Below are 10,954 nucleotides of genomic sequence, written 5' to 3'. Positions count from 1 at the left end.
TGTCTCTGGGACTGTGCACTGCACCTGGACCTCAGTGGGCACACTGCCCGGCCTGGTCCCTGCCACGCCTGTCCAGTCTGCCCTGACAGCCCCGCTCAGCCAGGTGATTGGACGAGACCCCCTGAGAGCTTGTGCCCCATTCTGCCCAGTCCCTGGTGTGCCCCCTGGTGGACGACCCCAACAGCGTGCGCCCTGTCCTGTCCGGCTCCGGGCGCAGGCCGACCAGCCCTGCCCTGTCCTTGACTTTCTGTTCTGTTTCCTTCCCTAATGTAAATACCCCCCCTGGACTGTGATGCCCTTGCTCTTGGGTCCATATCACCTCCCTTCATGGTGGGTGGCATGCTGTAACAATCCTGGTCTTAGATTGGACCCCTTACTATTCTCCCATGTAAAACAGTGGTTTGGATTACACTTTCAAATATTTGTAGCTGGATATCTCTGGGGCCACTGATATTGTAGAGCATCCTTCTGATAGTAAAGAAAGTCCTGCATGCCGTCTCCTTTAGTGACCTCACAGATAGGTCCAAACGCCCTGATGAGCTGCTCTCTAATTGCAACCCACATGTGGGCATGCATAATTGACATCCTTGCAATTGCCATTGATTGACAACGTTCAGTCCCTAAGCTCCTGTTCACAGCATGAATTATCCATTCTGTTTACCTTAGGGCTTCCAGTGCACACGTGAAATATCATTCTCTCCAAATGAACAGTAATTCTCTATACAGTCAAAAGCAGAAAAAGTACCCTTGCCTTTGAGATACAGGCTTCTGTAAATGCTCCTCTCCTTTTGTTCACATACAGTTTGTGTCTCCTGTCAAGGTCCAGGTCTGGCAAATCACACGTTTGTGGCACGACTGTCTGCAGGCTCAGCCCTCTTCTGATCTGTCTGCTGTTACAGATAAAAGTCTTCACTTGTCTGACTGTAATGGCCTATTTAAATCACAGGTTGTCAAAGTTCTTACTTCAGTCCTACACACAGGTCAGGCTTCCCCCGAGAGGACTGTGATAAAATCAGACATGGATCACAAAACGCTATGTAATGTTTCTCTGTATTGTTAAAGTAAGTAACACTTACCAGCTGCTACAGTATGATGCAGTCCTTACTCTTTATATTTCTCTCAATAAAAGTATTAGCTGAAATGATGTGAACGATAGATATTTAGGAACCAGCTGACAATGGTGTCCTGACAGTTGTCTTTAGCATATTGTTTACATGACTTGTTTAAATAAGTATTTTATCTTTTAAAAAAGGGGGAAAATGAAATTATGGTGCCAGTACCCTCCACTGTTTCCACCAGTGCATGTCATGACAGTATTATGAAAAGCTTCCTAAAGAGCACAAAACAATAGCACAATTCAAATATATACAGTATATCAATTGCTGTTAGTACCCCCACATCTTCTATCCACTTCAATAATGATAACAAAGCTGTGTCAGTGATCGTTATTAGTTACAGATTTTATATCATATTTACAGTAGCTTACACAAATATGCAGACCCTTGTACAATTTTCACATTTTGTTGGTTTAAAACCTTATGACATGTCATGACACTTTGGAGTAGCTACTGTATTAATATTTGTATATTTGTAAAGGGTATAAAAACCCTTTGCTTTGGGAATCCTTTATTAATTTTGGTGCATACAATTAATTAAATAAGTCACAGCAGAAGTTAAGAGGCCTCTGGCTGTGTGCAAAAATGGTGGCTCTCGTGGTTTCATAATAAACACACAGGTCTCTGGGGAGGTTTCTTGATCAGGCAGTGAATTTCAAGCAAAGGCTCAGCCTTAGCCTTGAAGACTAAAGATCTTTCAAAACACGTCAGGGAAAAATGTAATTAAATCAAGAGAAAGGTACACAAATATTCAGCTCTCTGAATATCTCTGTGCTATTCAATCTACACAATAATTAAGAATCAAGAAATGCTTCATATGACCCAGATACTGCCTAGATCAGGCCCTTCAAACTGAGGAGTTTGAGACGTAGTAAATTGGTGAGGGACGCCACTGTGAGTCCAACATCAACTCCTTAAGCTACAGAGTTCAATGGCTGATGTAAAGAAAATAGATGAAAAATATTCAAAACACTTCACAAAATTGGCCTGTATGGTAGGGTGGCAAGAAGGAAGACGTTGTATTGAAAGCATTATACAAGCCATTAACAAACCAGCTCAAAATCTGCATGAAGGTTCTCTGGTCAGAAGAGACAAAATGAGAACTTCTTGGACTAAATACCAAGCTTAACTTTCAAAGTAAACCCAGCACAGTGCATTTGCTCAGTCAATACCATCCCTATGGTCAAGCAAGGTGGTCGGAACATTGTGCTTTGGAGATGAGCAAGAAGGAAAAAAAGAGTGTTGGACCAGGGTACAGACGAAGACTAGAGGGAAACCTGTTTCAGTCTGCTGGAGCCTTAAAACTGGGACTAAACATGACCTTTCACAAATACAACGATGTAAAGCACAAGAGCAAATATACACTGGAGAGGCTTAAGCATTGGGAAATAATGTCGAGTGGCCCAGTCAAAATCCTGACTTGAATCCCTTTGAGAATCTGTGTAAAGATTTGAATGCTGTAGTCCTTAAGTGATACCCAAGATACTTGGCAGATTTGCTCAAACATCTCTCAAGACGAATGGGCAACAATTGCACCAAGCTGGTTGGTAGGTTGGTAGAGACTTACCCAAAAAGACTTGATGTAATGGTGCCTGTAATTGCTGCAATATGTTGTAAGTACTTCCACCAGATATTGGGCTCACAGGTCTTAATACTTATAGACCCACCATATTTTAGTTTTTCTTTTCAGTATTTGCTTACATTTAACTATCTTGGCCTTAAAAGTCTTTAGTTTGAGCATTCATGTTTTGCCTAAAGTATTAAGTGAAAAGTCTGCATAAACTATCTGCATAAACTTTAGGCATCATAAAGTAATTTCACAAAATAGGATACCATAGGAAGAAGCTGAATACTTTCAGAAGACACTGGCTTTTTATTTACCCTTAAAACCTGATAGAAAGTTTAATCCAAGTTTTAGGTCATTAGCAAACTGTAGCAGGTTATCATCGAGAAAATTATTAACTATAAATACAAAATATGCAACAATGACCAAGAAGAGGCTGCTTGTGAAAAAGAGTTTGGTGTTTATTTTGACTAATCATTTACATCTCCCAGATAATGTGGAGAAGCAATAGAGAGCAAACAATATTTTATGCTTTATAGTCAAAAGTGTAAAGTGTTATGTTAAAAGTGTACAATGAAGTAGTTGGGCCTCGTTTAGGATGTGGTGTAAAATGTTTGTCCACGTGTAACAAAAAATTATTGCTGCCCTTGACTCAGTCCCAAGAACAGCAATCAGAGGCATAGCAGGAATTAAAAGACTGCGCTATACCGACAGGCTGAAAGGACTGAATCCTTCTAGTCCTGAACAGAGCAGACTGCAAGGGGACCTGATACTAGTATTAAAACTCACAAAGGGCTTCATCAGAACAGCAAAACAGGAACTAGAAAGATGCAAGGTGAAACAACATGAAAATACTTTCTAAAATAATTCTAAAACCAAGAACAGGAGGCCTGTCTTTGCCCAAAGGATTACAGGAGTCTGGACAGCCATCTAGTTGAAGTCGATACATCGGTAACCTCATGCATATGGCTTGATGAGATCTTTGGATCAATAAGCAATAAACTATCAAACAGGCCAGATGGGCCAAGTGGCCTCTTCTCATTTAGAACCTTTGCAATGTGTTTACAATACATTTATCATGAACTGATACATGCTGCTGAAGAAAGTGTACAAAATATGAACTCATATTAAATATCTATATATGTTTTCATGCAGAAACACAGTTTAAAAAGTTTAGTTTGGGAGAAATTATGGGGATTAATGGAATCATTTGAAAGCCAACATAGACAAGCTAATGGAGACACCGAAAGAGGAGACGAGTGATGACTCAAAACAAAATAAAGCCTGTCTCTCTAGCTTGTGAACCTTAAAGTGCAGCCGAAAACGGTGATTAATGATCCTGTGCTGAACCACTCAGGACTCCGCCAAGGGCAGTAACTGCGTCAGAAAAATCAGAATCCACACAAAACACTGTACGGTGCTTTGTAAAAAAAAAAAACCCTATTGAAAAGAAGTCAGTATGACCTAAATTAACTGGAAATGTTAAGAAGGACCCATGCAGAGTGTCCATAAATAAGTAGTGAGAAGGTATTTATTTGGCGCTCCCTCAACCTGACCAGAAACATTTAAGCACATGGAGGCATGTGGAGTTTGTTTTGTGACTTTACATTTTTTACATAAAATGGCAAGTTTAATTTACTTGTTTTCCTTTGAAGTAAGGGGCAGTGAAAGCTAACTTTCGGCTGAAAGCTAATGAACATTTCTTGCTTCAACATGCACGGTCATTCCTTCAAGCCTCTGCCACATCTGTTTCATTGCAAAGTGGTGATGTCCTACAGTGCTTTTCTGCAAAGTGCATGTTCCATAAGCCCTGAGGTTTCATTCAGTATGCACCAATCAAATGGCTTTCTCTCTTTGAAGGTTAAAAACAAATACATCTGAGCTGGCCACTTGATAAAGTTTGGAAATCTTTATTCTTTATCTGAAGTAATGTATACATAGTTCTGATAATATCTTTGTGCATATTGCCAATACCAATTTCACCACCACCACTACAACTATTACTACTACTAATAATAATTGGCTTCATTACTCTGCTCTCCTCCCCACTGATAGCTGATGTGTGGCGGGTGTACTGGTGCACTATGGCTGCCATCGCATCATCCAGGTGGGGCTGCACATTGGTGGTGGTGGAGGGGGGTCCCCATTACCTGTAAAGCACTATGATTGTTGTGTCCAGGAAAGCGTTAAATAAGTGTAAGCAATTATTAATGATCATTATTATTATTATTATTATTATTATTATTATTATTAATAATAATCAGAAGAAAAGGAAGAAGAAATGTTCTTCCTTTTCTTCTGATTATTATTATTAATAATAATAATAATAATAATAATAATAATAATTATTATTTGTATATAATTATTTGTATTTATTTGCAAATGTATCTATTTGCAACCTTACGCATACAACTCAAAGATGCACAGATCCGCCTTCAAACTGAAGCCCAAAGAGGAATAGGAAAACAAATCTTCTCACACAAGATATCACTTTCGTTCTTACGCACTTGTACTTGAGCAAGACGGGTTTTTTTTTTTCTTTAGCAAGACGTGGCTTGGGCGCAATACAGGACCTACACGTGTGCTGATCGACGCGTACCTTCGTGGAAGGCTCTGCACACCAGGGGTCGCTGTGCAACAGCCATTGCTTTGTGCTGTGCTCTGCACATACCGAGGTGATAGGCGGCGCTGTTCGCTGTGCCACTGAGCCGCCTAGAATTATTTAGTAGCTGAATTCTTCTCGATGTCACTCTGAGGCGGAGGCGTCAATATGTGGGGAGTCAGTCTTCCCTTCTCTCCTGGATTACTCACGAATACCAGCAGCTTTCAAACCGCAAGGTCTGCTTAAAGACCAGCAGTGGGAGTTTCATCCGTAACGCGTATCAGGCAGCATAACCGAAATTTCAGCTCGGCGTTTTGATTTCGGTAGGAGCGATCTGGAGTTGTACAAGCCATGTTTGGCGGAGTTTTTCTCCTCGGATTAAAGTGAGTCTGCGATAAAAAGCAACGAATCCCAAGACAAAACTACTGTTTGTAAGGACGGCATCCGGCCTCCGTAGCAACATCGAGGTCGGGAAATCCGATTGTTAAAAAAACACGTTTTTGGTAAGTCGCAATTTCTTCGTGTTTACGTGTTTCGACACAACAATGCTACAATGTATCGCTGAATGAAAGACCAATACGCCGACTTTCTCTAGTTGCATTCAAAATCCTGTCTCTGTACTGAACCATCCGTGTTATTTGATGTCTTTTAATTGATATCGGTGTTTATTTATTTTCTTGTTGATCTGGTTTAAAATATCTATGTCAATAATGTAAATCTGTTTTCTGTGGGTTTCCAAGAAGAATGTTTTGCGCCTATGAATATGTTACTCTCTTGTAGCGATTATATCTTAAACTAAAGAGATATACGTGCACTTGAGCCCTGTTGTGATAACATACTACGGCAGACGATTTTTATAGTTTCTAAAGATTTCTCGAAATATGTTGCCACATCTTAATTTACCTGAAATCCATCTGAAAACGGAGGGTTAGGCTAGTGTATGTTTAATAGCCTGTCTGTCGTGGTACATTTTAACGAAAGAAACGAAACAATCGCACCAGGATCCTTTTGGTTGAAAGCGGAAAAGAACACGCTTCAGTTGAGCACTAAATGAAGTTATTTACATCAGGATTTAATTATGTTTTATTTAAACAGCTGAATATCATTTTGATAAATTAAGACGAGAACTTAATTTTGTTACGTTGGTCTGTATATTCATAATCACAGGAAAAAGGATGTTTGAACAAAGGTCTAAATAAATAACCCTGCTCTGTTGTAATAAGCATATCCTGATCGCTTTCGCGTGGAATGAACCACGTTCGGATTAAATTTACAATTTTAGACGTAGTGTCCCCTTTCTTAAGAGAGGTTCTCAGTAGGTACAGTAAATAAATCGCCATCAGAAGTTTTAAACTAGAAACTGAAAGTGATGTTAGTGTATTAGATCACTACCACGTTAATACAATGTCAGTGGGGCATTACAGCGAATCTGCGAGTCCGAGACATTCTTCTACAAAATCATGCAATATTCTACATGCAGCGATTTGTTAATATACATAAAATGGCATCGTTCTTTTTGTTCGTGATAAAAAAAACTTACATAAAAAATTCAACCCACGTATTTATTAAGCTACATTTCGAAACAGTGCTAAACGGAATCCCCATTCACATGTAACGTACAGTATCTGCTGCTTTCCCAAGCAAGTGACGTTAAAAACGTCTGTCATTAATTAACCGCTGGGACTCTTCCATGTTCGTATGTACAATATCGGACATGCTACCGGATTGAATATAACAGACACAGACGTTATTGTGGCCCATATAAATCTATAAAAGTGCCCTAGAAACTCGAAGTTTTCCGTACAGCCCCTCTGCATGACCTCCCATTAATATTAAAGATATTAAGAAGTTTGGGGCCTTTAAACTAGACTCTTGCACTCTTGTTGAAGTTGAAATAGTACTTTATAATATGGTGCATGTTTTAAAGGTTGCTTTAAAGATTTTGGTTTATAGTTTTCTCTCGCCTTTTTTTTTCCAAAGTAGGGTAGCTGCATTTTCCACAATTTAAAAAAAAATACTGTAGGCACTGTTTGGAATTCAGCTGTGCATTCACGGGTTGCACCACAGAATATTCTTGTGGCGTTCTAGATGTAAGGCTTTTTTTTTCTGTGAACCTTTCCTGACCTCTTCTGCTTTAAACCTCGCTTGGTTACAGCCTGAGCACCCAAGTCCCAGTCTTTGTTGCCTGTGAAATGCGTCAGTGTCCTTGCAGGGTGGCTGGTTTTGAGACAGGTGTAAGAATTGTGTTGGCAACTGCGTCTGTACTGACTGCAGACCTGATCACCTGGCTCTGGCGTTTCAGTGAGGAGAATTCTGTGACATCTGAAGATGCAGATGCTTCATTAGACGTGATAGTGCTGCTCAGAAGGCATCAGGACCAATTTTGGAGTTTTTTACTACTGCTTTTGGGTATTTGCTATAAATATAGTTTTACAATAGTATGATTCATGTTTTTTTGGGGAATCTTTTTCATAATTTGTACTCCTTTGAAATTGAACCAACTTTGGTCTCTATCTGGATTTGTGCTCTAGTCTGTTGGATGTAATTTTCAGTTTAATTGTGCTTAATGCCACAGCATAGGTCTCCCTTTTGTCGCCTGCTTGTCAGCACCCTCCATTCTCCATTGCCTTGTGGTTGATGCTGGGGTAGGGGGGATTTCTCCTGAAGTGCAGTGTTCCATGTCTCCATTTTGATGGAAATGAATTAGACATTTCTAGGAGGGACTGCTTCACATCTTGTGGGGAGAGCGGTTCAGAAAATCTATATTTTTGAAAAAAATCTCTTAAATGGAAGTCAAATGAATAGGATTGGGTATTTTTTTTTAAAAAGGCATAAGGCAGTTCTCAAATTAAAAAAAAGTCCTTTCCACCCGTTATATATTTCTATGCTAGATTTGGCGCATCAGATTATCCTTATGTAATCGCCATTTGGGAATTGCAAGACAGAAATTACTCTGAGACGGAGCAAATCGGTTAAAGCCCCAGCATCCTAATCTACAGTCTGCAGGCTGTTCTGTCATTTATCAATTGCCCACACACTGCTGTGAGTGAAGCACAGAAATGCAGAATTTATAATGAAGCACCCTGAGGAACGGGCCAATTGGGCTGCACAAGTTAATTGAGGTTCAGGGTGAGGAAGACGAACGGATAATTGTGGTCTGGCACTGTTGAGGCATTATTTTTACATTATATTCCTCCTTTGCTATAGGACCCTGTAAGAGTGTAACCCTATATTACTGATGGAGAAAGCCCGAGCCTTAGTGTGCTTTGGTCTGTCAAGGTGTCGTGTTACAGACACAACGGATATCGTGTGGTAGCAGGGTGGTGTTATTTTCATACTGAACTAGGCAATTACTGCCAGTGGAAAGCTGCAGTGTCACTTTGGTCTTTTGTGCTATGAAATGTAAATATGTGAAATGTATGTGCATTGTTTCCGTCTGACAGCTTTCCTACTATGGTTTCAATTTATTTAGGCCACAATGTAGTCTGCACTTTCTCATTTTTTACCCATGGACCTATTGGTCGGACAATATTGAGCATAAAACCATTCTCTGTTGCTGTTCGTCTATATAATAACATTTGTGAAGGTGACTGTTCCAGTACACTGTCTTCTGTTGACTTCCTGCCTTTACATTTTTCTTAACTCAGTTGTTGTGAGTTCATGGGATTTAGGCAAAATTCTTTTCACAGTTTCCTCATGGGTGTGTTGAATACTCAAATGTCTGGTGTTATTTTTAAATTTCGAACATGTTACTTTGTGTGTTTTCTGTCCTCCCCCCAATTTGAGAGCGCTAACTGTTGATCAAGTCTTCTCTGCGCTGTGTTCTTGATAAAATCACAGGAACAATGAAGACATGAGTCCCTTACAGCCTACACTGTTAACACAGCTACCACCTTCACACCCATTGCGACAGTACCAGACACGGCATCAAAAGGAGTAATTGTTGCCTGTCACTAGAGGGATCCCCGTCACAGCAGTCTAATGGCACAGTTTAGACCTGAACCAGCTAAGTCTGGACTATAGGCCTCAGCCTATATCGGTTGAGCCATTTGATAAACCTGGACAATTTTTACAATACCATAATTCCAGTCGTTTATTTTCTGTTTTATACAGGTGTTACGACCCCAAGTGTCTAGGGGTAAAGGGGTGTAAGATTTAGGATAGTTTTTGGATGCGGGTGAGTTCTGGTGAGGGACTAGGAAGCGTTACAACTAGTGTTGGTGCAAAAGTGATTATTTTAAGGTGAATAAGTGACTGGTACGTAATAAACACAATAACACAGTGAAAAGAATATAGAGTGGTGGCAAAGAAAAGAAAACAACAACAAACAGAATGGAGCTGGCTAAGAAAGTGAGGGAAAGCTAACCTGACTATAAAAGAAAACCCAAAACACTCAGTCTTCGGGGTCTTCAAAAGCCCTAGCTAACGTTCACTAACTACCCAAAACCATACAAGACAAAAGGCACTCACCCTTACTTAACTAATGTTACTAATACAAGAATCAACTACGTGTGTAGAATGTACCCAACAACCTAAACTGACACTATACACAAAAGTTCACACAAATACACAAGTGAGCTATAAATACAAACAAGAGTAGACAAATAATAGAGTACAAAAGAACACAGAGGTTGATACAGTACGTTTGTACGAGGTAATGGCTAAATAAAGGATAACACAAACAAACGAAAGTACAAAGAGATGGACACAAATCAAGAAAACAACAAAGCCGAAGCTATACGAAAACACACACGAACGAAGCGAAGCCGACGCAAAAAACCAAAAGCAAAACGAAACTGAGCCAAGTGGGACCAAAGTCAAATGAAAGGCCCCTTCCTTCAGAAACCCTCCAAGTTATATACTAAATAAGCCGAGTTGTGATTGGCCGAGAAGCTGATTGATGATGATGTCACACGGAAACAATGGTGTAATGATGGACCAATGGGGGAGGGAGAACAATCAAGGTCAGGAAGTGAGGAACATAGCAATAAAACGCACATGGACCACACACTGGGACGTAACTACAGGTAAATATCATTTAAAAGTATTGGGGTTCCTCAGCTTCATATCGCATCTTGAGACATTTTTGTTCTATTGTGCTCTTTGATTTGAATTGATACTTCATTTATTTTTCTCGGGTATATAACCTGTGAGGAGATGAAGAGACAAGTACTCATATCTCTGGGAATCATGCAGTGTGCGCTTTCCTGTTCTCTTTGAACAGAACTTTTTGATTGTATACTTGGTAGAAAAACTTCTCTTGAGACCACAACCCTTTTTAATTATCTAAGATGTTGCTTCAGATCAGTCATGCTTCCTCACAAGGCATTTTTTCAAATTTCAGTTTTCTGGCCAGTTTCCTTTTTTTCTAGGGCTCAGATAGTTTGGCTTCCTGTTTTAATGTCTGAATATGTGGGTTAGCATTATAAAAATACCCTTTGTGCAAAAAATCTACAATTTGTATGTCTAGTTCCAAGAAACTGCTCAATTTTTAGTGCAAAAGGTGTGATTCTTACAAAGACACATTTTCTCTTTCAGAGAGAGATGTGAATGTAAACAAAGAATTTATTGCGCTGAGAAATCAATCGCTTTATTTACAGGAATATTTAGGTCATTACTTTTGAAGCGTATAAGAAATGTAAACAAAATGGAGGTTATTGTTCCCCTTGCCAT

The 10,954-nt window shown here is 39.7% G+C and overlaps 1 protein-coding gene across 3 annotated transcripts in view; it reads left to right on the top strand.

The window, feature by feature from the left end:
• The first annotated feature begins 5,360 nt into the window (after positions 1-5,360).
• Positions 5,361-10,954, top strand: part of cdk17 (cyclin dependent kinase 17) — an 86,986-nt gene continuing 81,392 nt past the window's right edge. For 2 of the 3 annotated variants that reach the window (XM_088645280.1, XM_088645282.1), the window contains exon 1: positions 5,361-5,784. The gene's annotated coding sequence lies outside the window, so the exon portion shown is untranslated. The remainder of the gene's footprint in view (positions 5,785-10,954) is intronic. The other variant, XM_088645281.1, reaches the window with a different exon arrangement.

The sequence above is a fragment of the Lepisosteus platostomus genome, chromosome 9 (genome assembly GCF_059453375.1).
Source record: "Lepisosteus platostomus isolate fLepPlt1 chromosome 9, fLepPlt1.hap1, whole genome shotgun sequence".
Taxonomy (NCBI): Eukaryota; Metazoa; Chordata; class Actinopteri; order Semionotiformes; family Lepisosteidae; genus Lepisosteus; species Lepisosteus platostomus.
The sequence above is the reverse complement of the archived record's forward strand: the minus strand, read 5'-3'. Positions and strand labels throughout refer to the sequence as shown.